Below are 27073 nucleotides of genomic sequence, written 5' to 3' on the forward strand. Positions count from 1 at the left end.
ACTCTCCTTTTCCCATCTCAAGTGTGGAGGCTCACTAAAGGGTACCCCACCCAGCTGGCTACCGTGATGCTAGTGCTACACAATCATACAACCTTTGTCTTCTGGCTTCAGATTTTACAGCAGATTGTTCAAGCACTCAAGAGAGATCTGTGTTCTCTAGAGATGTCAGTGCTTGGATGGGATCTGTAATGGGATAAGGGAAGACACAATGGACATGAAATGAATGATACCCAGGCTGCCTGCAGCAGCAGCAGCCTCTAGCTGTGCAGGTGCGAGAAGAGATTGATGCTTGTTTCCCCAGAAGTTTGAAAATTTCCAGTCTCACACAGAAGGAAGAGACCCAGTGAGAGGCTAAAGATGGTTTTGAGTTGATGGGTGCCATGTTCTTGAAAGAATGGTGTCTTCCCATACCCTAAGGGTGAGATTATCTTGATCATAGGTGGCCTTTTGTTTGGAACAATTCAGTCTGGCCACTGAGTGTGGCCTGACCTTCCTCACATGTGAGACCTGAGTTCCAAGAACCATTGTTTTAATACAATGATGTGGAAGACATGTCACTTTTATGAGGTGGCCTGATAAGTCACATGACATCACTTCTGCCATATGTTACTTGTTAAAGTGGGCACAGAGATTTATCATCACTGAAGGGAAAACAAATTACAAATCCTACCACAAAATAGCAAAGTGTCAACATCACTCTGTAAAAAGAGTCCATGGGACGAGACACATTTTGGTAGTTAATGTGGCACAGGATGCAAGCACTCTAAAGTGTATGGCTTATGCTGAGTACTTAGTCTTAGCTGTCTGTTACTGCATCAGAAGCCTGTCAACTCCAAAATGGCAAAGTTTGTGGAAAGTTCTGGCATATTTCTTCTCTTTTAATTGTGTTATAGCATACTTGTACCTGAGGCTGTGAAAGGGAGAATTCCTGAGTCTGAGGCAGGAATGTAGGCCACACTGGGGAATGTATCTGGGTCATTTGCTCATATGGTTTCAGTCCAGTTCTATTCAGCCATAAGCCCACATAGTCACCCTGCATAACTGACTTCTAGGAGGAGCTGACTAAAGTCTGTCTTCATGTTTACTCAGGCTTACAGACTTCAGAGAAAAGTGAGTAAATGTTCCTTGGCACTGGACAGGGCTCCTCTGAGGCAAAAAGCCCCTGAGGCCAGTGGCCTTATGGACATCCTGGGAAGCAGTTAGGTTGACTTTGGAGTGGCCCTCATTTGAACTTCAACCTCAAAGGCAAGTGGATTATGTAGCTTAGTGATGGAACAGCAGCCTAAAGCCAGAGCTTTGGGGCTTTTGTTGCAAGCAAACGAAATGTAGGGAAAGGGTCCTTGTAAGCCTCCCACTTCTTCCCAGACAAAATACCAGCAGCAGCAACAGCAGCAGCAGCAAGGCCTGGGCCCCAGGCAACTGCAAGCAACATTCTCCAGATGTGCCGGATAGATCCTGCAGAATTCCCCTTTCATTTCCTAATATATTGTCTTCCATCTTAATAATAATAATAATAAAGAAAACCAGTCTTGTTCTTGTTCCTTATACTCTGTGTACCTCTGAAACAGAATGACCATGCTCATTGATAATCTCACAGTGGTCCTAATGTGAAATGAGTACTAAGGGGTTTGCAGTGCCTCTGCAGGTATCAGTCAGTACTGTAGACCTTGCCTGGACTTTTCCTAGTTTATGCATAGCTCTTGTAACCCGTAAGTTAGAGAAGAAAGCTCTGAGTCTTTGAGGTCAGGTTGTATGGAGTTGACATGAATAGGTAGGGAGAGAGTAAAAGTAAAAACAGGGACGTGCAGACTCACTAGTCATCTCACCTTTTCTGGTTCCATCTGTTGGTGGCATTGAAAGACATTCTGTGAAGAACTACTGTCCTGTGGGGGGTGTAAGGAAGAAATTAGAGCTAAGAGGAGCTTGTGGGTAAGGGAATGATTCCAATTAATACTCTCAGACCAACAAAGGGTGAGGGGGATATGATAACAATGTGTATTGCTATGGCGCAGCATTGCCGTCTGAAGATTAATAACATGCTACTGTCACCTTCCTCTGAAACTCTCCTCCCTCGCTTTTGCCTTCTCCTCTTTCTCAATATTGGGTATCAAGCCCAGAGCTCTGCACATGTAGGCAAGCACTCTACCACTGAGTCACATTTTAAACACTGGTTTTCTTTTTAAATCCCAAACCAGGTCTGGAGAGACAGCTTAGCAGGAGAAAGTTCTTGCTACACAAGACCAATGACCTGAGTTTGATCCCCAGAATCTTCAGTGGAAAGAAAGAACCAACTCCTAAAAGTTGTCCTCTGACCTCCTCACACACATCATGGCTTGTGCATACCAACACACACATCATCTCCTCCCCAGCCACACACACACTAACAATGAACAACACCAATTTACAAATCCCAAACCACAACGATCGATGGTATATTTTTATAACATTGAAGTTCACTCAGAAGCAACATTGGTAATAAACAGCTGTGTGTAAGTGATCTACTTGGGCAGGGCTGGTCCCTGACTGGGGCTCTCTGACTCCAGAGAGCATCCCAGAGCAGAGAAGCACACAGGATCTACAGTTTTTGAGGACTGGAATCATGTAAAATGTTTTAAAATATTTGAGTTGTGAATCTGTTCCTAAAGATCATTTATAAACACCAGTATATGGGGCTATGCTGATGTCATGTTAGCAGTTGACTGCAGGAATCATGCAAGTGTCCCACAGATATGCATTCTGGTTCTATCTGCAGGCACATGTATGTGTCCACCCCTGTCACTGTTTGACAAAAGTATATCTCGTTTCAATATTGTGTGCAGGCAACAATGCAGACATCTTTCTACATGATTTTTTCTGTTCCTTGATTTTCAGTAAACTTTAGAAACCAAACATAAGAATGTAATGTAACTGAGACACAGCATGCACAGGTGAAGGAGAAGAAAAATCAATACAAACGTGTGCTGATGAACTGTAGGTACCAGATCTCAGTCTTGCTAGGGACTCATTGGGAAACCATAGTCAGCACACCGCAGATCTTTAGCCCCGGCTTGACCAGCAGTATTTGCTTCATATTTTGGACTTAAGAGCCTATGTTGCATCTAAGGCCCATGGAACATCACAACAGAGAGGGGTAAGAAAATATAAGAGCCAGGGGAAAAGGAAGTCTTCTTGGAGACTGTGTTTAGTAGAAATGATAGGGAAGCTACATTCTTGAAACCTTAACAATGGTAGCACCAACAGGCATGCTAACAAGAAAGGGAAATATTAAGAGTTATAGACAATTAACTGCTGAGAGAGGGAGAGTTCTTCCCCAGGAGTGAGCCCCTTGATCAGTTACCCAATACCAATTAGGCACTCAGCAGGGTGTATGTGTGTGTGCATGCTCACACACGCAAAACAATAACGATAAAAAAGAGACCATTAGTTTGAAAGGGAATTGGGAATGATATGGGAGCAGCTGAGAGAAAAGGAGGGAGTGATGATACAAATACTTTAATTTAAAAATAGTGCAAATATATAATCTGTAGTTGCTGGTGAAGCACGGACTGGAGAATCAACTCCAGTGAAGCAAAATCTTGTGTGTTTCATTGTGGCAACAGGAGAGTATTTCCTCAGGGTCAGTGCATTGTTCATTCAATGAGACCAGTGCTGCATCCCAAGCTGGCAGCCAAGCTAGGCAATCTATAGTAGTCCCTGCATGATACTGGTTTTAAAGGAATGAAAGACGCAAGCCTGAAGGGACACAGAGAGTGGTTGAGACCTGGCACTGTCCAGAGTCCACAAAGAAAGGACAGGAGAGGCCATTGGTGAGAGTACAGTGGAGATCCCAAAGTCCTGGAGATACCAGGACCATGGAATGAGCTTCAAGGGTAGTTAGTGGTAGGTGTAGAGCTGGCCCGAAACTGTGAGACGAACAGTGTGTACTCTGTAAAGCAGAGCTGGAACGTGGAGTTTCCCAAGCTCTTAGGAGCACAGAAGATCATAAATGAGTCCCAGACGTTGGATGGAGCTTTAGGATTTGGTTTTGTTTTGATCTTGTTCCTGTACCCTGGTTTTCTCCTTTAAGAATAAGAAATGGTATGCTTTGGTTTTGATTTTTTATAGGAGTCCAGAGTTAAAAGTTTAAGGTGGTAGAATCTTTACAGCAGGGATGCAGCAGGATGCTTTGCTTCCTGTGATACCAACATGGGGAAAATTGAAAGGCTATGGTTTAAAGTGATGTCCTTGTATGTCATGTTGACAAGGGATAGGGTGTCTGGTTAGCATTAATTGTCAATCAATTTGATATAGCCTAGAGCCATCTGAGATGACAGCCTCCATTGAGATATTTCCTAAATCAGATTGGCTTCTGGGCACATCTGTGAAAGATTTTCTCAATTTTAACTGATTCAGGGAGCTTAGTCCCCTGTGAATGACTCCATCCCTAGGCAAGTGGTCCTGGACTACAGAAGAAAGCAAGCTCAGAGTGAGCCTTCAAGCAGCACCCACCTTCCTGATGATTCTTAATCTACTACCTTGGCATCAGCAACTTCTCTGATTGGAGGTAATGCTGTCTGAGATAACAAGCTATTCTGCCTTCCAGCTCCTGCAATAAGCTCCTGGCATGATATCCCTCCATGATGGGATGTGATCTGGGAGTGTAAAATGAAAGAAACCCTTTCTTCTGAGTGGATTTTGGTCGTATCACAGCAACAGAAACTAGACCGGCCTGTTCATCTTTTATCTTGTGAAGTAGTGTTATCTCTGCTATCTGACTGAAGAGAATTGATTTGATCTGTGTAACTCCAGAGCTTGTTAAGAAAAACAACTGACTAGTCTTCCCTCTCACTTGCTGACTTTTCTTTTGGAAGAGCAGGTGTACTGTGTGTCTTTAATGTGTGTCCTGTTCTGGATCCATGTTGTCTTAGTTAGGGTTTCCCATCACTGGGATAAAACACCATGACCAAACAAGTGCAGACGAAATGTTTATAGCTATAGTTTTATAGCTATAGTTAGCCTGAACGGATACTGACCAAACAAGTGCAGACGAAATGTTTATAGCTATAGTTTTATAGCTATAGTTAGCCTGAACGGATACTAGAGCAGGAGCTCAAGGCAGGAACATGGAAGCAGGAGCTGATGCAGAGGCCATGGAAGAACCCTGCTTACTGGCTTGCTCACTCTGCTCTCTTATATCATCTAGGACCACTTGCCCAGGGTTAATAATTGTTCCAGTGAGTTACCCACCTCACACCTGCTGTTAATCAACTAAATGTCTGACAGATTTGCCTGTTGAACACTCATGTAGAAACCATATTCTCAGTTAAGGTTCCCTCTTCCCAGATGTGTCTAGGTTTATGTCAGTTGAAAGACATCAACATACATGATTCAGAACCTGAAAGAACAAAGCAGGGTATCTTTGGGGGCTATGACAGTGTGCAGAATCTTGAGAGTTGGAGTAGCCTGGAGTCCAACTAGGGAAAAAAGAAAACAGATCAAGTGTCATATCCTGCATCATGATATCTTCAGTGTCCTCCAGTGATTCATCAGAGTATCAAGGTAGACTAGTGTCTGGTTCCAATTTTTATGCATTATAAGGACAAAGGGAAAATCTCTGAGCAACAAGGGAGATAACATGTAAATAATATTGAACTGAGTGATACCCTTTCTCAGATTCATCTCCTTGGAGAAAGGGGAAGTTCTGGAACCATAAATGTATGTACGGGCAGAGGTTTCAGGGGAAGTATTGAGTCAAGGGAAAACCGTGACTTGGGGTAGCTTCTATAATTGAGAACAACCAATGGCGTTCCACATGCAAGAACTCCAGAGCCAACATGGCCTTCTTCAAAAACTTTCTTACTACATTCCCCCACAACTGAACAAGAAATAAATCAAAACACAAAGGTCAAGAACATTGAAGTTCAAAGAGGATAGTCTGAATTGAGCTCTCCAAGGGGAAGGGAACAGTTGCTGTAAATCCACTCACAGCCTAATGTAATTAAAGTGCTTAATGTTGTCAAACTTGAGGACATAAAAAAATTCTAGTAAAAAAGAAGGTAAATATTAGCCATGATTTGTATTGGCTAAACTGATTTCTTAGCTTAAAATAGGTAAGATATGGCCAGAGTGTTTCAAAATGCGTTTGCTTTAATTTCCTGATAGTTCTCAAATTGCTCTGTTTTCCCCCACCCCCTTTTTTATTCCTGTATCAGGTTATTTTTAAGCTAAGGTAGTACTTCTACTTTTACTTTTACCAATGCTTCTGTTAAATAATGCAATTTGCTTTATTATAGGCTCTCCTCCTCTTCATTTTCTTTCTTTCTTTCCTCCCTAAGAGATAATTTTCCACTTTTTTTCTTCCTCAATACCTAAAAGCTTGGCCACAGAGGCAACAAGACAACCTGATAGTCTCACATCTCCAGTTTCAGGATCCCCTCCCTATGAATTCATGTAGCATGTTGTGAAGACAGGTAAAGCAATGTGTAGTACCAGCTATCATGTCAAACTCTCCAGATATCCTTTTCTGCAAACAGAGTTTACTGATGCAGGGTGAGGCTCTGGATCCAGGGTACCCAGCTTTGGGTACCCAGCTTTGGAGATGTGGAGACATAGGGACAATTTTCTAAGACATCTGATTCTTCTGACTGCTTGTTTAAAATTTGCACTTTATTTTTTCTCTGTTAGAAATGAAAACTCTGGGAATCATGGGTAAAGAAAAAGTAGTGATTAGCAAGAACCCAAAGAAGTCTTCTGATGAGGTGTTCATATCCTGTCACCTAGTCAATTATGAAATTATTCCATGCACTGTCTTGTTCGCCAGCCCTCAATTAAACACACTATGCTCTGGTCTAGAGTCTGCTGTCAACAGAGTCTTATGAAATAAGTGACTTGGTGTAACATGCTTGCACACACTAGAAGGTCCCTTTGCATTCTTGAGTTTCTATTCCTCATGATCAGTTTGAGTTGGCTTACACTCCTTCTGTGATAGCAGAGTCTAGACGAGAACATGCTGGACAATTGTTGGACATGCCTTTGAGTGTGTGCTGTCCTTTATAACCTTATTCAGGGCTGTTTTCAATTAAAAATCAGTGACGGGTCTACAGATAGAGCTCCCATGCTTATGAGAGTGGACATGTTTTGAAGACCACCTTTGGTAAATAGACTTACACAGGTGTGCCTCAGCCCTCCTTAACAGCTTGCAAAATGGAAGCAGCCCACTAGTTAAAGCACCCCCTTTCCCTCCTTGGGCTGTATTTTATGTTGGGATTACACATATGCCAAGATACTTCTCTAGATGGCCAGCAAGAAAGGCTAATCCCTAGGCCCTCTGTTATGTAAAGCTAAGGATGTTGGCATGTTTATATTAAAATTTAGGGAGAAAAATCAATCCAGACAGTAGTCTCTTCAGATTTATTCATTTACCATGTGTCCACCATCTTTCTTTTCAGTGTCTCATGGTTTCAGAATCATCAATATTTTAAATGCAAAACAATAGTTCCTGTCAGGCACACAGAAGGTATAATACAGATTTCCAAAGGAGTGAGGCAACCAACAGCTCTACCCAGCTATAACTCCAGATTTTCATCCTTCCTTCCTTCCTTCCTTCCTCCCTCCCTCCCTCCCTCCCTTTTTTCCTTCCTGCCTTCCTTCCTTCCTCCCTCCCTTCCTTTCTTTCTTCCTCCCTCCCTCCCTTCCTTCCTTCCTTCCTTCCTTCCTTCCTTCCTTCCTTTCTTCCTCTCTGCCTTCCTTTTTCCTCCATGTGTGTGGTATATATTTTATACAAGGGAGGGAAAAAGAGGAATAGAAAACAGGCAATAAAAGAATGGGCTTTTGTACTCTTGGGGTATTCTTGATTTTAAAATTCATAAAGCATTTTGGAAGGGATGTTCTCATTATTTTTTCTTGATGATCAATAACTTTAAAGTAACTCTTGCCTCTAGCCTTTATGGGGGTACTTTAGTGCCCCCAAAGCAGATCCATGAGTCAGGTTCTGTGTGTTAGGCACATCTGTAGCTTATTTTCCATGACAGTTACAACACAAGTGGAAAGAATTAAAATGAGAGACACCTTTCCCATAGAACTTCTCTTATTTAAATAATGTGAAATATATTTATTTGTTTACTGAGCATCTGTTACGATGATGGGTGATGAACACTAAAACTATGGAGAAGGAAAGTCATGGTTTTTATCCTATGAAAGTCATAATCAATTAGAAACAATAAAAATACATATATTTATCTACACACACACACACACACACACACTCATTCACTCACTTACACTTAAGCATTGCACAACAAGTTCGATGAAGAGGTGATATCAATCATACACCTAATGATGAGTTACAGACCATCTTGTGATAGTGTTTCTGAGGAGTCAGTGTTTCTCTCTGTCCCCAAGATCATTGTCCTCATTTTTCTTTGCCATTTATTCAAGAATTGAAAAAATAAATCAGTCAAAGGGATGATGTAGGGGACTGAACACAGAAGGAGGCAGCCACTTGGGGGACTTGATGAATGGTGGAGCCTTCACTTTGAATAAACGGCTTTGCATCAAACACAGATTGCTACTGGTGAAAAGCCACTACAATTATCATTCAGTATTTTGAAGGTGGTATCTATGTTCAAGAAATTGCTTCATAAATAACTGGTTTCAATAAATAATGAAGACCTGTTCTATATCTGGATAATTGCTAAGTTGCTAAAGATTATAAGTTGCTAAAAATTCAGGAAACCCAGAGTCGGTGGGCTGGCAGGTCTTGGGAAGTATTGGTAGCATTAATGCAGCAGAAAGCTAAGACTGTGGCTGAAAAAAAAAAAAAAGACAAACTCACTAACTCAGCCTGGAAAAGTCAAGAATAGCTGGGAGACCTGTGCCTTTTTCTTTCATTCAGAAAAACACAAAAAAATGCTTTCTGATAAGTGAGACAAAATGTCCCTCTGTTAAGAACTGCTAACACATTTACATGAAATTGGATCAGCTGAGTTAAAAATACCAACAGAGTTTATTTGGGAAGAAGAAAATAATTTCTTTTAAATTAGCATCTCTTAATGTAGCTGGCTGCTTCAGGGAGCGGTATATATAATGTCAATTGTTAGTTATATTTCTATCACTGGGACAAAGTGAAATGGAGGAAAGTTGATGCCTCATGGTATTATATGTTTCAGCCTGTGGTCACTTGGGCCTCATCACCTTTGGGTCTGTGACAGAGCAGTTCACCATGGTGGGGGCACATGGTGAAGGAAACAGAGAAGTGAGAAGGGCAGCAGCTGAGATATCAATGCCCTTCTCAAGGGCAGCCTTCCTGTGTGATGGTTGGTCCTGACATCAGAGTGAATGGATTAAAAAAAGAATGTCGAAGTCTGGTGGAACTCATCTCTGTCAGGGTGTTTCCAGAGAGGGTTGACATGGAGGACAGAGCTTTGGGAGTGGAGCTTGGTGTGCTTGGCACTTCCCCCTGGCCTGGTGGTCCAGATGGAAAGTCAGAAGGCCTTGTACTCACAGCTGTAAGCCCCTTCTCTCTGAGCCCATGTATCACTGATGAAGCATCTGTACCCATTTGACTCCTGCTCCTTGGCTTTTCCACAGGGACTCAACAATAGTGACTCCCTAGGAAATCTTCCAGGCTTCAGTGCTGGATCAGGACTGTTGGGCATCCCCCATCCTTCGTTAGGATATCCTTTTCTCTCTTTATTTGATGCATCCAGATTGCCATTGTTGAGTCACTCAGCTTTTATCCTATAAGGCAACTCAATCGATTCTCTACTATGAAATATACTTATTTCCCATTGGTCACATTTCTCTATGTGAAATCTGTTGGTAGAATTTCTTGTCACTAGGCTCCACCTTTCAAAGATTCCTACACTTCCTATGATACCACAGACTGGGGACTGAACCTTCAATACATGGTTCTTGGGAGGATAATCACTTCCTACACTTTAACAGAAGTGATGGGGAAATGTGCTTGGGTTACATGATGAGAGCACTAATAGTTGCATGTAGAAGATGTGGAGGAAGGGAAGGGTGGGGCATTGGGAGGGTGTTGACACAGTTTCTTCCTGGGCCAACATAATAAAATCATGGCATAACTTCATTGAATAAATATTTTAGAGCACTTGCTTTATGAGACTATTCCAAATCTCCATTTACTCATCTCTGAAACTACCAGGATTTAAGTTAATGTGGCTATCTCTTTGTCTTCCTCTGAGTATTGTGTCTGCAAGCATCAAATTCCCTCTGTGGCCCTACACCTATCACCTCATAATGATATGCTCATGACCAAATAAAAATAAATAAAGGAGAAGATAATGAGGTGGAATTTCTCTCCAGTTATGCAGCATCTGAAAATGCAAACCTGAGTCCAGGGGTCACTTGTCACTAACAACACCATGCTGCCATCAGAATACTCTTCAGTGTCAACATTGACATCTTTGCTTAGGTCATTGTAATGTTTCCAGGAACATTATACATGGAGAACCATTTTATTTTTTCATCATGTTTAAAATTTATTTTACATACCAACCACAGTTTCCCTTCCCTCCTTTCCCTCTTCCTACCTCATCCAACCCCCCTATCCACTCCTCCATCATCTCTATTTAGATGGGGTAAAAGGCCTCCCATGAGAATCAACACAGGATGACACATCAAACTAAGGCAGGTCCAAGTTCCTTCACACTGCATCAGGGCTGATAAGGCATCCCACCATAGGGAACAGGCTCCAAAGAGCCAGCTCATGCATCAGAGAAAGACCCTAGTCCTACTGCTAGGGGATGCAGAAAAGACCAAGCTATACAATTGTCTCCCAGAGGCCTAGGTTGGTCCCATGACAGCTGCCTAGCTTCCCATCCAGAGTATGTGAGCTCCCACAAGCTCAGGTCAGTTGCCTCTGCAGGTTTCCCCATCATGATCATCACCCCTCCCCACTTTGCTCATATAATTCCTCCACCCTCTCTTCAACTGGACTCCTGGAGCTCTGCCCAGTGCTTGGTTGTGGATCTCTGCATCTGCTTCCATCAGGCACTGAATGAAGGTTCTATGATGACAGTGTATTCACTAATCTGATTACAGGGGAAGGCCAGTTCAGGCATCCTCTCCACTATTGCTAGGAGTTTTAGCTGGGGTCATTTTTTGTGCTGTGGACATAGTTGAGCAAGTATTCTTGGGGTATGGTTGAACATCCTTTGGGTATATGCCCAAGAGTGGTGTTACTGGGTGTTGAGGTAGATTTATTCCCAGTTTTTTGAGAAACCACTATACTGCTTTCTAAAGTGGCTATACAAGTTTGCACTCCCACCAGCAGTGGAAGAGTGTTCTCCTTTCTCCACATCCTCTCCAGTAGAAACTGTCATTGATGCTTTTTCTCTTGGCCCATTCTGACAGGTGTAAGATGGTATCTCAGAGTCATTTTGATTTGCATTTCTTTGATAGCTAAGGATATTGAACACATCTTTAAGTGTATCTCAGCCATTCAAGATTCTTATGTTGACAATTCTCTGCTTAAATCTGTATCCCATTTTTTTTTAACATGGGATTATTTGATATTTTGATGTCTAGTTTCTTGAGTTCTCTATATTTTTGATACCAACCCTATGAAGATCTTTCCCAACTCTGTAGGTTGCCGTAGGGAGCTGTCCCTGCATTCTCCATTACAAGATGGCGCCTGCATCCAGCTGGTGTTGAGAGTAAACAAGTCAATGCGCAGGTGCAGGGTGATTTTTCCCTCCCTTGGCCTCTGCCTCTTCCGTGGCGTCATATGGGCTGATGGGCTGCAGCCAATCAGGAGGTGACACGTCCCAGGTGAAGGTTGTAAACCTATATAAGGGTTGGGTTTTGGATGTTTGGCGTCTCCGCTCTGTAAGCTTATGCTCTCCCTCTCAAGATGCATTAAAGCTTTACTGCAGAAGGATCCTGAGTGTGCCGCGTCGTTCTTGCTGGCGAGACGGTAGCGCGGGACAGGTTGCTATTTTTTTTTTTTTTTTTTTTTTTTTTTTTTTTGAGACAGGGTTTCTTTGTATTGCTTTGGAGTCTGTCCTGGAACTCACTCTGTAGACAAGACCAGCCCCAAACTCACAGAGATCTGCCTGCCTCTGCCTCCCGAGTGCTGGGATTAAAGGCATGTTCCATCAATAATGCCCAGTGTTATTTTGTCTTATCGACAGTGTCCTTTGTCTTACAGAAGTTTCTCAGTTTCAGGAGGTCCCATTTATTAATTGTTGATCTCAGTATCTGTGCTACTGGTGTTGTGTTCAGGAAGCTGTCTCCTGTGCCAGTGTGTTCAAAGCTAACTCCCACACTCTCTTCTATCATCTCCAGTGTAACTGGACTTAGATTGAGGTCTTTAATTCACATGGACTTGAATTTTATGCAGGGTGATAGATACAAATCTATTTGCATTCTTCTACATGCCACCATCCACTTATGCCAGCACCATTTGCTGAAGATGTTTTCTTTCTTCTATTGTATTCTTTTGGCTTCTTTGTCAAAAGTCAGGTTTTCATAGGTGTGTGGGTTTATGTCAGTCTTCGATTTGATTCCATTCATCCACCTGTCTGTTTTTATGTCAATACCAAACTGTTTTGATTACTGTAGTTTTATAGTAGAGTATGAAGTCAGGGATGGTGATGCCTCCAGAAGTTCCTTTGTTATACAGGAATAAATAAATATATATATATGTATATATATATATAATATAACCAAGTCCATTTCAATGAAAACAAACATTTATAGACAATATTTGGGAATTTGGGCGTCGTTCTTTCCAAACTACTTCCTGCTGGTAAGGGGCACTGTCATGGGGGATTCTAAGAAGATGCAGAAATCCTGGCTGTAGTCTATAAGGCTGCTTGGTCCAGCTGTTTTGAATGTAGAATCACCTGGTACTCTGTTTCAGGCAGTCTAGCTTGATCAAACCGCATTAGTCTGGAAGGAATCCACATCTTTTCATTTTCTGTGGAAACAAAAATAGAAATCCTTTTCCCCAGTAACTTGTCCTTCAACTTAAATTTATTATTTTACCTGTCGATCCCAATGCCCTCTCCCTCCCTCCCTCCCTCCCTCCCTCTTTCCCTCTCTCCTTTCCTTCTTCCCCCCCTTTTACCCTCTCTGCCCTCTCACCTGTACTTTAACCACCCTCCCCTCCCATCCCCCCACCCCAATTCCATATGTAGGGGAATGCCATCCAGTTGGGGTCATGTAGATCTGACAGGTCATGTGAAGTAGGGACTAGGGCTTCTCTCCTGTCTCTAGATTAAGGCAGTTATCCCTCCATGGGGGATGTGTTCGCAAGGACCTTTTGTGCACCAGGGATACATCCTGGCTCCATCCTGGTTTTTTTTTTTTCAATATGAAGTTGAATATTACTCTTTTGAGGTCTGTTGGGGTTTTGATGGGGATTGCATTGAATCTGTAGATAGCTTTTGGTAAGATTGTGATTTTTACTATGTTAACTCCACCGATTCATGAGCATGGAAGATCTTTCCATTTTCTGACCTCTTCTCCAATTTCTTCTTCAAAGACTTAAAACTATTGTCATACAGGTCTTTCACTTGTTTTGTTAGTTACCCCAAGATATTTCATATTATTTGTGGGTATTATAAAGGGTGTTGTTTCTCTTATTTCTTTCTCAGCCCATTTATCATTTGTGTATGGAGGGCTACTGATTTTTTGAGTTAATCTTGTACTCTGCCTCATTACTGAAGATGTTTATAAGCTGTAGGAGTTCCCTAGTAGAATGTTTGTGGTCATTTATACTATATTATCATCTGCAGATAGTGAAAGTTTGAGTTGATGTCCTTTATTGCCTTTTTGCTCTAATAGAACCTCGAGTGCTATGTTGAATGGATATAGAAAGAGTGGGCGCCCTTGTCTTGGCAAGATTGTTTTTATAAGTGAGTCCTGGAAAGGTAGCAAGGGAACATAGACTGAGTATCCAGGTGCTTCATATTCCCAGTCTCGCTTAGTCCTTTAAATACTCCTATGAGGCATTGAGTCTCATGTGCCCATTTGATAGATTTATACTTGAAGGCTTAGAAAGGCTAACCATTTAGTCCAAGGTCATGTGAAGATATTATAGCATTGAGTCTAAATTGTAGATTCAATTCCAAAGTCTGTATTACTGGACAGTTTTTAGGGGAAGAGTAATAGTGCCATGACTGTAAGCTGTATTCTTGATGTAAGACTTGGAACAAAACTTTAGTTATAGGTATAATCTCAGCTGCTGAGAAGTAAAAACACTCCTTTGTTTCCCCTAAGAAATGAACAGGCTTCTTCCCACACTCTTTCCCTCTACACCTCCCACAAACCTGATCCATCTTGTTCCTATTCCCACCTTCTCTCAGTCCACCTGCAAAACCTAGAGGGGAGGTGGGTGGGGGATGGTGGGAGTGGAGGAAGGGAAAACTGCTGTATTGTCCTGCATGCATTGTATGAGAGAAGAATGAACAAAAGTAAAAATACAAAATAAAGACATTTGAAATATTACAAAATACCACTTTATTTTATATAAACAGTACACATAAGTCTCCTCCATATTAAAGATCTATATGCCGCCTAATAATTAAACTCTGTATTTGAACAATATATTTGAATTGCTGCCAGCCTACTAATATAATGAATGCTACTTTACATTTGATTCACAGTGATTTTGCTTACCCTTAAAGAGGCTAAAAGGCTTTTTGTTTTTGGAAATGAATTCATTCTTTTTCAACAGCAAATTAGGAAATTTTGAACTGATGCTTTCTCCTTTGTTTTGTAAATTTCCCTGCATCAAGTGAAAGCCTTCTAAATTATTTTCTTGACCTTAGAGCCAGCCCTAAGCTGAAATTATTCTAAACCAAAATTGCTTTTGAGAATCTAAAGGCTTGTATGTCTGGCTAAAGATCTTAATGATGAGAGTTCAGTAAATGGGATTTTTTTGTTTTTGTTTCTTGACATTGGGCTCTCAGTCCCTCGCCTACATTCAAGGATGTGACAAAAAGTATAGTTGGGGGTCTGGGTGTAGACAATATACTAAGGTGGGTTTTTATGGCAGCCCCTTGAAACTCATTTTACTCTCTTGAGAAATTGTGTAACATAACGTATCTCACAGCATTACCAAGAAATAAGCAGGCGAAATTAAGGAAACTTGAAGATTTATAGAGAACAATTAGTGCCTACAATATGACTGAATTTTGGCCATATTGAGAGTGGATGGATTTCTTCTTATGCTTTGAAATGTCTCAGCTAAAGGTGCTTCCTTGGGAGGCTGGAGACCGTTGAGAATCCATCCTCACTGCAGAAGCAGGAGAATCAGTGGTGAACTGTAAGATTGATATATACTTTTGGTTTCAACCCAAGCTCTCTGTGTCTTGACCCACCAAAATGGAACCACCAGTTTCCTCATGCATCTGCTGGTGTAGATGGAGCAGCTGTCACACCTTCCTAACCACAAGGGACTGAACCCTCTGAAACCTTGACCCAAACAAACTCCTCTGTTAAATTGCTTCTTTTGGATATTGGTCACGATGATGATGTATACATCTGTGGAAGTTACTGATGCACAGTTCTGATTTTCATGTCTCCCTCAGATCCTACGGTATCTCGTATGCTCTAGACTCCAATGTCTAAATCTAGTACTTAGTGTCAATGGTGAGGAGACAGGCTTGTCACCTCCAACAGTCCAGGGAATTGCCCTAGTTTTTTTTATAATTTTATATAACAGTCCAATTAAATGAAAACAAACATTTATACACAATATTTGGGAATTTGGGCGTCGTTCTTTCCAAACTACTTCCTACTGGTAAGGGGCGTTGTCTTGGGGGATTCGAAGAAGATTCAGATATCCTGGCTGTAGTCTATAGGGCTGTTTTGTCCAGCTGTTTTGAATGTAGGATCAGCTTGTACTCTGTTTCAGGCGGTCTGGCGTGATCAAACCACATTAGTCTGGAAGGAATCCACATCTTTTCATTTTCCGTGGAAACAAAAATTGAAATCCTTTTCCCCAGTAACTTGTCCTTCAACTTAAATTTTGGAGTCAAAGCATTTTTTTTTAGTTTAATATATTATTTTACATGTCGATCCCAGTTCCCTCTCCCTCCCTCCCTCCAGCCCTCCCTCCCTCCATCCTTCCCTCCCTTTTTACCCTCTCTGCCCTCTCACATGCACTCTAAACACCCTCCCCTCCCATCCCCCCACCCCAATTCCATATGTAGGGGAATGCCATCCAGTTGGGGTCATGTAGATCTGACAGGTCATGTGAAGTAGGGACTAGGGCTTCTTTCCTGTCTCTAGATTAAGGCAGTTATCCCTCCATGGGGGATATGTTCACAAAGTTCTTTTGTGCACCAGGGATACATCCTGGCTCCACTGTCTGAGGTCTCTTAGACTGCTCAGTCCTTCTGGCTGAGACCCATAATCAGGGGGACCTGAGTCAGTCCCATGCTGGCTTCCCAGCTATCAGTCTAGTGGCCCTTAGCTCCTCCTTGTTCAGGTAAGCTGTCTCTATGTACTTCTGCCACATGGTCTTGTCCTCTCCATCTGCATCTGGGTTCTAGTTCGACTCAGTGTTTATGTATGGGTGTTTGATCCTGTTTTCAACAGGCATTAGTTGAGGGCTCCATGGAGAGGTTAGTTGTTGATTTCACTCTCCGGGAAGGGCATTTATGATAGCCTTTCCACGGAAGCTCAACTTGTTAGTTGGGAGCAGTCTTATAGTTCTCTCAACCTTTCTTTGTGTTCAATTTTATCTTCAAACCAATATTGGCTCCCTCTTTTATGTTCTCTCTCTCTGTCTCTGTCTTTCTCTCTCTCTTTCCTATCTTCTATTCCTAACCAGGCTCAATCTTCCTGGTCGCACATGTTTTCCTTTCCTCCCCCTCATTTTCTCCTACTTCTCTCTCCATTCGCTGCCCCCCCCACTTCACCTGAGCTCTGGGGGACTTGTCCCTGCCCAGTTCTGTGAGGGACTTTACATGACTCTCTTAGAATACACCTTGTATCCTAGTTCCTCTGGTGGTGTGAATTATAGGCTGGTGCTCCTTTGATCTAGGTCTAAAATCCATATGAGTGAGTACATACTGTGTTCCTGTTTTTGTGACTGGGTTACCTCATTCAGGATGGTTTCTTCAAGTGCCATCCACTTGCTGCGAATTTCAAGATACCATTATTTTTTTCTGCAGAGTAGTATTCCATTGTGTAGATGTGCCACATCTTCATTAACCATTCTTCAATTGAGGGGCATCTAGGTTGCTTCCAGGTTCTTGCTATTACAAATAGTGCTGCTATGAACATAGTTGAACAGATGTCTTTGTTGCATGGATGTGAATCCTTTGGGTATATGCCTAAGAGGGGGATTGCCGGGTCCTGTGGTAAACTAATTCCCATTTTCCTGAGGAACCGCCATACTGATCTTCAAAATGGCTGTATGAGTTTGCACTCCCACCAGCAGTGGAGGAGTGTTCCACTTTCTCCACATCCTCTCCAACATAAGTCATCACTGGTGTTTCTAATTTTAGCCATTCTGGCAGGGGTAAGATGGTATCTCAAAGTTGTTTTGATTTGCATTTCCCTGATAGCTAAGGATGTGGAGCATTTTCTTAAGTGTCTTTCAGCCTTTTTGATTCCCTCCATTGAGAATTCTTTCTTCAGTTCTGTACCCCATTTTTTAATAGGGTTATTTGGTGTTTTGTTGACTAGTTTCTTGATTTCTTTGTATATTTTGGAGATCAGCCCTTTGTCGGATATAGGATTGGTGAAAATCTTTTCCCAGTCTGTGGGCTGCCTTTTGGTCTTGTCGACTGTGTCCTTTGCCTTACAGAAGCTTCTAAGTTGGAAGAGGTCCCATTTATTAATTGTTTCTTTCAGTGTCTGTGCCCCTGGAGTTATGTTCAAGAATCGGTCTCCTATACCAATTTGTTCAAGGGTACCTCCTACTTTCTCTTCTAAGAGGTTCAATGGGGCTGGATTGATGTTAAGGTCTTTGATCCATTTGGACTTGAGTTTTGTGCATGGCGACAGACATGGGTCTATCTGCAGTCTTCTACATACCCTCATCCAATTGTGCCAGCACCATTTGTTGAAGATGCTGTCCTCGCCCCATTGTATAATTTTAGCTGTTTTGTCAAAAATCAGGTGTTCATAGGTGCATGGATTAATATCAGGATTTTCAATTCGATTCCATTGGTCTACCTTTCTATTTTTATGCCAATACCAGGCTGTTTTCAGAACTATAGCTCTGTAGTAGAGCTTAAAGTCAGGAATGGTGATGCCTCCTGAAGTTCTTTTATTGTATAGGGGTGTTTTGGCTATCCTGGGTCTTTTGTTTTGCCATATAAAGTTGATTATTATCTTTTCAAGGTCGGTGAAGAATTGTGGTGGGATTTTAATGGGGATTGCATTGAATCTGTAGATTGCTTTTGGTAAGATTGCCATTTTTACTATGTTAATCCTACCTAACCAAGAGCATGGGAGATCTTTCCATTTTCTGGTATCTTCTTTAATTTCTTTCTTTAGAGTCACAAAGTTCTTATTATATAGGTCTTTTACTTGTTTGGTAAGTGTTACACCAAGATACTTTATGTTGCTTGTGGCTATTGTAAAGGGTGATGTTTCTCTGATTTCTTTCTCTGCCTCTTTGTCGTCTGAAAAAGTAGGGCTACTGATTTTTTTGAGTTTATCTTGTATCCTGCTAGTTTGCTGAAGGTGTTTATCAGCTGTAGGAGTTCCCTGGTAGAGTTTATTGGGTCGCTTATGTAAACTATCATATCATCTGCAAATAGAGACAGTTTGACTTCTTCCTTTCCAATTTGGATCCCCTTGATCTCCTTTTGTTGTTTTATAGCATTAGCTAGAACTTCTAGTACGATATTGAAGAGATATGGAGAGAGAGGACAGCCTTGTCTTGTTCCTGATTTTAGAGGAATTGGCTTAAGTTTCCATTCAGTTTGATGTTGGCAGTTGGTTTGCTGTATATTGCCCTTATTATGTTTAGGTATGTTCCTGTTATCCCTGACCTCTCCAAGACCTTTATCATGAAAGGGTGTTGAATTTTGTCGAAGGCTTTTTCCGCATCTAGGGAGATAATCATATGTTTTTTCTTTTTCTGTTTGTTTATATGGTGGATCACGTTGATAGATTTTCGTATGTTAAACCATCCCTGCATTCCAGGTATAAGCCTACTTGGTCATGGTGGATGATATCTCTGATGTATTCTTGAATTCGGTTTGCCAGTATTTTATTGAGTATTTTTGCATCAATGTTCATGAAAGATACTGGTCTGTAGTTTTATTTCTTAGTTGTGTCTTTGTGAGGTTTGGGTACCAAAGTTATTGTGGCCTCATAAAAAGAGTTTGGTAATGAACCTTCTGTTTCTATCTTGTGGAACAGTTTGAGGAGTAGTGGTATTAGTTCTTCCTTGAATGTCTGGTAGAATTCTGTGCTGAATCCATCTGGCCCTGGACTTTCTTTGGTTGGAAGGCTTTCGATGACTGCTTCTATTTCATTGCGGGTTATAGGTCTATTTAAGTTGTTTGTCTGTTCTTGATTTAATTTTGGTAAGTGATAGTTATCCAGAAACTTGTCCATTTCCTTTGAATTTTCAAAGTATGACCTGAAAATTGTCAGAATTTCCTCTGTGTCTGTTATGTTCCCCATTTTGTTTCTGATTTTGTTAATTTGCATGTTCTGTCTCTGCTTTTTCGTTAATTTGGATAAAGGTTTGTCTATCTTGTTGATTTTCTCAAAAAACCAACTCTTTGTTGCATTGATTTTTTTTTTTTTTGTATTTTCCTGGTTTCTATTTTGTTGATCTCAGCCCTCAAGTTGATTATTTCCTGGCGTGTACTCTTGCGGGGTGAATTCGCTTCTCACTGTTCTAAGATTTTCAGTTGGGCTGTTAATTCTCTTATGTGACTATCCTCTGTTTTCTTCATATGGGTACTTAGTGCAATGAACTTCACTCGTAGCACTGCTTTCAAGGTGTCCCATAAGTTCGGGTATGTTGTGTCATCATTCTCGTTGAATATTAGAAAGTCTTTAATTTCTTTCTTTATTTCTTCTTTGACCCAGGAGTGGTGCAATTGCACATTGTTCAGTTTCCATGAGTTTGCAGGTTTTCTGCTATTTGTGTTGTTGTTGAATTCCAATTTTAAAGCATGGTTGTCCGATAAGATCCAGGGGACTATTCCTATTCTCTTGTTTCTGTTGAGGTTTGTTATGTCACCTAGTATGTGGTCGATTTTAGAGAAGGTTCCATGTGGAGCAGAGAAGAAGGTATATTCTTTTGTCTTTGGATGGAATGTTCTATAGATGTCTGTTAACCTCAGTTGAGACATAACCTCTGTTAATTCTTTTGTTTCTTTGTTGAGTTTCTGATTTGTGGTCCTGTCTAGTGTTGAGAGTGGTGTATTGAAGTCTCCCACTATAAGTGTGTGAAGTTTTATATGAGCTTTGAGTTTTAGTAGTGTTTCTTTTACGAATGTGGATGACTTTGTATTAGGGGCATAGATGATCAGAACTGAGACTTTGTGTTGATGGATTTCTCCTGACATGGATATGAAATGACCGTCTTTATCTCTTTTGACTAATTTTGGTTTGAAGTCTAACTTGTTAGATATTAGGATAGCTACGCCTGCTTGCTTCTTATTTCCATTTGATTGGAAAATCTTTTCCCAACCCTTTACCCTGAGGTAATGTCTATCTTTGAAGCTAAGATGTGTTTCTTGTATGCAGGAGAAGGATGGATTCTGTCTTCGTATCCATTCTGTTAGCCTGTGTCTTTTTGTAGGTGAGTTAAGACCATTAATGTTGAGGGTGAGTAAGGACCATTGATTGTTGATGTTTGTTTGATTTAGGTTTGTTGTTGGCAGTGGTATTGTGAATATATTAGTTCTGCTTCACCCTTGGTTTCTGGTGTAGTTGGATTATCTGTTGCCTACATTTTTGTGGGCGTAGTTACCTTCCTTGGGTTGGAGTTTTCCTTCCAATACTTTCTGTAGGGCTGGATTTGTAGATACATATTGGGAAAATCTGGTTTTGTCATTAAATATCTTGTTCTCTCCGTCTATATTGATTGAGAGTTTTGCTGGATATAGTAGCCTAGGCTGGCATCCGTGTTCTCTTAATACTTTTAGAACATCTATCCAAGACCTTCTGGCCTTGAGGGTTTCCATGGAGAAGTCAGGTGTAATTTTGATAGGTCTGCCTTTATATGTTACCTGTCCTTTTTCCTTCGCTGCTCTTAATATTCTTTCTTTATTCTGTATGCTAGGTGTTTTGATTATTATATGCCGAGGGGTCTTTTTTCTTTGGTCCAGCCTCTGTGGGGTTCGGTTTGCTTCTTGTACTTTCATGGGCATGTCCTTCTTCAGATTTTGGAAAGTTTTCCTCGATGATTTTGTTGAATAAGTTTTCGGCACCTTTGAGCTGGGCTTCCTCACCTTCGTCTATGCCTATTATTCTTAGGTTTGGCCTTTTCATGGTGTCCCACATTTCCTGGATGTTTTGTGTTAAGGATTTGTTGGATTTATGATTTTCTTTGGTCGATGAATCTATTTCTTCTAGTTTATCTTCTGCGCCTGAGATTCTCTCTTCCATCTCTTGAATTCTATTGGTTATGCTTGTGTCCGTCGTTGCCGATTTTTTGCCCAGCTTTTCAATTTCCAGCATTCCTTCTGTTTGTGTTGCCTTTATTTTCTCAATTTCAGTTTTCAAGTCTGATCCGTTTCCTTCACCTGGTTAATTGTTTTTTCTTGGCTTTCTGTTCTTTCCTTAAGGAATTTGTTCATTTCTTCCACTTTTTTTGTTTGTTTTTTCCTCCATTACTTTAAGGGATTTTCTCACATCTTCTTTGAGGGCCTCTATCATTTTTATGGTGGTAATTTTTAAGTCGTACCCTTCTGCTTCCTCTGCTTTGTTGTTGTGTTCCATTCTAGTTGGTGTAGATTCCCTAGATTCTGGTGGTGTCATGTTTGTCTTTCTGTTGTTAGGTGTTCTCTTGTATTGCCTTTTTCCCCATAGCTTGTTTCAGTAGGTGTTGGTGATGTCTCCCCCCTCTCTCTATGGTACTTCCCCGATGGGCTTATGTGGGTCTGAGATTCAATATCTGTAGCTCTGTGTGGTCCAAGCTCTCTAGGAGGTTTCTCCGCAGACAGGGATTCAGGGATGGGGTCAAGGATGAGGATCCAGAAGAAGATGCCAGCAGGTACTCACAGTGGACCTCTGGCCAATAGCTCTGGCCAATAGCCCGGGGAAGAGGACGAGGGCTGAGCTGGAACTTGAGAAGGTTTTTTAGGGTAGTGGGATCTCACTGGAAACTGGTGCTCTCCAGCTGAGACCTCGTTCTTTGGCAGAGGCCAGGATTTGGGGGTCAAGGATCTTGCAGGCAGGAACTCTGAGTGGACCTGCAGAGGTAGGGGATCTCTGGGAGGGGCCCGGGACTCCAGCAGAGGACTGGAGGTGGGGTCAGAGACCAAGGCAGTGGAAATTAAGGGTGGTCCTGTGTGGATAGTCAGGTCTCCTTTGTTCAGAGTTGCTCCAAGAAGTCTCCAAAGTAGGGTGGACTGTTGGCTCCACCCTTTGTCCCAGTGCTCAACCAGAGCAGCAGGACCGTGGGGGGGGTAGGGCACAGGGTAGGGGGGATAGGCTGGCGGTGGGGATGGGTGGGGGTGTATCAGAGCTCCAAGGGTGCTCTAGATGGGGTTTGGAGACAGGAGCAGCAGGATCAGGGGCCAATCCAGGGAGTTCAGGTGGGGGAGGGGGGGAAAGAGGTTGTATGGGACAGGCAGCCCTGATTGGGCCCAGACTCACCTCAGGCCAATAGCAGGTGGTGGAAGAGGATGAGGGCTGAGCTGGAACTTGAGAAGGTTTTGCAGGGTAGTGGGATCTCACTGGAAACTGGTGCTCTCCAGCTGAGACCTCATTCTTTGGCAGAGGCCAGGATTTGGGGCTTGTTTTTTTTTTTTTTTTTTTTTTAAAGATAACTTGATGCAAGCAAAACTGGGATTTGTGGCTTCATCACAGGAAAAAAAAATTCTGGACTAGTCAGTGTGGATCAGGGATGGCATTTTCATTAAAGCTATTTTAATATAGACTCTAAGTTTGAAAGTTAGAAGAGAGAGAAGTTCTTAAAAAGGAAGCTATAACTAAGCATGGGCATGGGCTTTCCAAGTAACAGAAAGAAGTTATATTTAGGTGTGGGAATGACAATGGGGAGGGTCACAATCAAATTGCATATATACCATTTTGGTGACTCTTGCTTATGTATCAAAACATTGCTAAGAAACTCTTTTCCCTTTTCTCTCTCTTTTGATAACTGAGATTAAAGGAGGCTCTCGGGATGCCTTGGATGGGATTGTGATCCAATGAGGTGAAACCAGAGTTACATGAAGGGTTTGGTACATGTCCTTTCCCTCTGAATGGGGTTTCTGAGAGATTCTTAAAACTACAGCTTTACAGTTGGGAAAGGAGGACGGGGGGGGGGGGGAGCACTTGTTATTTATGTGGGAATTGTTAGTTCTTTGCTGGTGAGGGGCTTCCCTTGGATTCCTGGGAGAAGCCTTCCTTTCTCACATCCCCCAGTTCTCTGTCTTGTTCCCTGCATCACTAGGAGTGTGCCCGGGTCTTCCTTTTCCGTCCACAATTACACTAGCATTTCTTAGTGAAATTTGAACGATCATTTGTATTCTAACAGTTAGGTCCTCTGGCCCCCTTTTCTGTCTACACCCTAGAACTCTCTTCTAAGTCTAAGATCCGTGTGTACAACTGCTGACACGACAGTCCCACTTGCTATCACAGGCATCTCAAACTCGCCATGTTCGAAGCTTGATTCTGCCCTTTAAATGGCCCCTCTGGTCTCAGTTATCTTAATAAACGCCAAACCTGGCGGCCCTGCTCTACCCTCTGTGGCCATCCTTCTTATTTATTTCCTCTCTTAAAACAATAATTTAAGGTTTATTTCTGCCACAATGCCGTTTCCTTGGCGTGCTTTGGAACCCATTGCCGAGAAAGTCTGACTGATATCTCATTCCGTGCTGTTTCTGGCACCAGGTCATCGTGGGCTGGGGTCCTGTGGCAGTAAAGAGATAAGCAGAAACAGAGCACAGACCTCAGGGATTCTAAGACAAATGCATCTGTTAGTATTTCCGGGGTGGATGATAAATTACAGCCATCAGCATTTCAATATTACTTAAAATTTAATATGCTAATATTTAGATGATAAATTATGAAGTTAAAAAAAAAATACCGACTTGATAAGAGCTGACATTAAGTCTTGTAATTGTAGCTTGCCGATCCGTCACAGGCTGAGTGGTCAAGTTCCTCGTTGGTGCTTTTCATGCTATTTCCATACTTTTCATCTGTGGCTTTTCGCTCTGCTGTTGCCTATCTGGCCAAGCCCCACAAGCTTTTTTGTCTTGCCATCTTTGTAGAGCTCAGTATGAAATGAATGACAGATTGGAGTGGATGAGTGGAGAGGTGGGTTTCAGAGGACGGAAACGGAAACTGTTTTAGGAATTGTCCTCACCACTTTCCACCATTAGTCTTGCACCACATCCTACCAGTCTAGCAAAACCAAACTCTAGACCACCTAGTCCTCCCCACCTCCATTCAACTGCCATTCTTTTTTCTGACCATTGTAGCAGTTGTTGAGGGGCCTTCTATTTGTCTCCTTTAACCCATTCTTTACACCACAGGCAATGTGCGTAGACACCATACCATGCCTTGTCTTTTTTTGAAACCTGTTGGTGGACATTCCGAGAGTGTGCTGCCAAGGCCTTCATGAGCTTCAGCAGCTTCCTCCACCATTCTCTTTCTTTACTCTTTACACCCCGACACATTTTCTTGAACACGCCAAGAGCTTTCTGCTTCATGACTTTGAAGCGTGATTTTCTCTTTGCCCACACAGTTCTTGCTATCTCTGGTTCTCTAAACCAATTAACCTCTACCAGTTTCTCCTGTGCAGTCTTCAATGTTACTTCCTGAGAGCAATACTTGCCAAAATTATTGATCCGAATTGTTGTTCTTTCTAGTGAGTGCTTCTTAAAATTTGTGTTTCTACATTAATTTGTGTAATAACTGCTCACCAGACAGTGAGCATCTAGGGCAAGAACAGAATCCACTTTGATCTCATCCAATCATGAATAGTAGATAATCAATACTTGTCAGAGTAAAAGAAATACTATTTTAGTTTTAGATTTTCATGTATATTTTTTCTCTGGCAAATGAAGCTTTTAAGGGTGCCAAATTTATTATTGGAAATATTTATCACATAAATCCTTAAATAAAAGTCATTGTTAGGCAGTATTGCATATAATATAGTCAGCTAGGATTTATAACAGATATGTAAATACTCATTAATTTGATATTAAAAATTTAATATTGATGCTTTTAATCATGAAAAGTAATGCTTGCCTAATTAGTACTCTGAACAAGTAGGACTCTTAGGGTGTGTTTATATTAATTTTTAAGTCTTCTGTTATCAGCTTCAAATACACTCAATGGAGGGACTGGAGAGATGGTTCACTGATTAAGAACTCTGGCTACTTTAGCAAAGTTCCTCGATTCAGTACCCACCACCCACACTGACAGCTCACAAGTGACTGCAACTCCAGTTCCAGGAAACCCAACTCCCTCTTCTGGCCTCCCTGGGCTGTGATGCACATATAGTCAAACAGGCACGTGCACACACATATACAGGCACACACACACAAATAACATATAGATAGATGCATAGATAAATATAAAATATATTCATTACTTTATGCCCCATTTGTTTTTTATTTAATAGTACTAAAAAAATAACAAATTTTGAAATCTTAGTTTCAGTTTAGAAATGAAAACCCTGTCTCAGGTAATAAATGGTAGTGTGAACTTGGTTTCAAGCGTTGCCCTGCTCATCTCCTTGGTTGTTTTCTCAAGGCAGGAAAGGATGGGATAGTGATGTTAGGCTCCCATGATCCATTCTTGTCTTACTACCTGTTAGATATTTGTGTACTCCTTGCCTGGGGTTGGGTGCATATTTAATAAGATTGTCTCCACTCCCCCACACTCCCAGCCTCTTCTAAGTGTTCTTGGACACATGTCCATCAGTCTTTGATTTTCAGTGATTATTTTGATACAGAATGGATTAGTCAGGGTTCTCCAGAGAAACAGTGTGTGTGAGCATTTCAGAGAGAATTACTTCAAAGAATCATTTCAGATGGTTGTGGGAGCTGGAGCATCCAAATCTGTGGAGGGGACCAGCATGATGGCAATTCAGAGAAGAGCTGAATCTTGTGCCTGAAATGCAGACAGGGTTTCCATGTTACAGTACATGTTACACATACAGTTACATGTTACAGTCCAGCCAAAATTGCTGCTTCTTTGCTCCATAGGCTTCATTGGATTGGCTGTGGCCCCAAAACCACATCATAAAACAAGAACCTTACTCATGTTTTCCATGGTTAAATGCATCTGAAAAACATCCTCGTGGCAACATCTAGACTAGTGTTTGACTAAGGCAACGGGATGGAAACTTAGCCAAATGTCAGACCACCGACGATCGACCATCTCAAAGATCATTTCTCATGAGTCCCAACTCCTTTTTCTAGTGAACATGAAGTCACGAAGGCCGAGTTTAAAATGGCATCAGGTAGGCTTTTTCTTAAGTGTTGCAGTCTGTCTAAAAGAGTTATGTTGTTACCATGGAGATTGGGGACTAGAGAGAGTCACAGAACAATAGAAGACATAAACCAATTGACAAAAACAGAAAACCTTTTTCCACCTGGGCTACCAATAACAGTAGAATGCACAGGGGGGAAAGCAGGTGCTGTGTAATAACCTACAGGAGACCTTGGACCCTGGGACCCCCTGCTTTTGAGCATCGGCCTTTCCCCAGCTCATTAGCTCACTAGTTGAGCCCCTTTCCCTTTATTAGCAAATGGTCTCTATTTCTATCACCTCTCCATGGTGTCCCCGGTATAATTTTTTGTTACGGTGCACAAGAACCTGGAAACTTCAGTGGGTGCCCCAGGGACTCACATCTATATTTATGATAATATATCCTTCATCACAGCAAATCTGAGGCTTCTGCTTTGTTCTCCGTAACAAACTCTTTGCTGCCATCACTGCCTATATCTCTGCCTTT

This window comes from Phodopus roborovskii, unplaced genomic scaffold (assembly GCF_943737965.1).
Source record: "Phodopus roborovskii unplaced genomic scaffold, PHOROB, whole genome shotgun sequence".
NCBI lineage: Eukaryota > Metazoa > Chordata > Mammalia > Rodentia > Cricetidae > Phodopus > Phodopus roborovskii.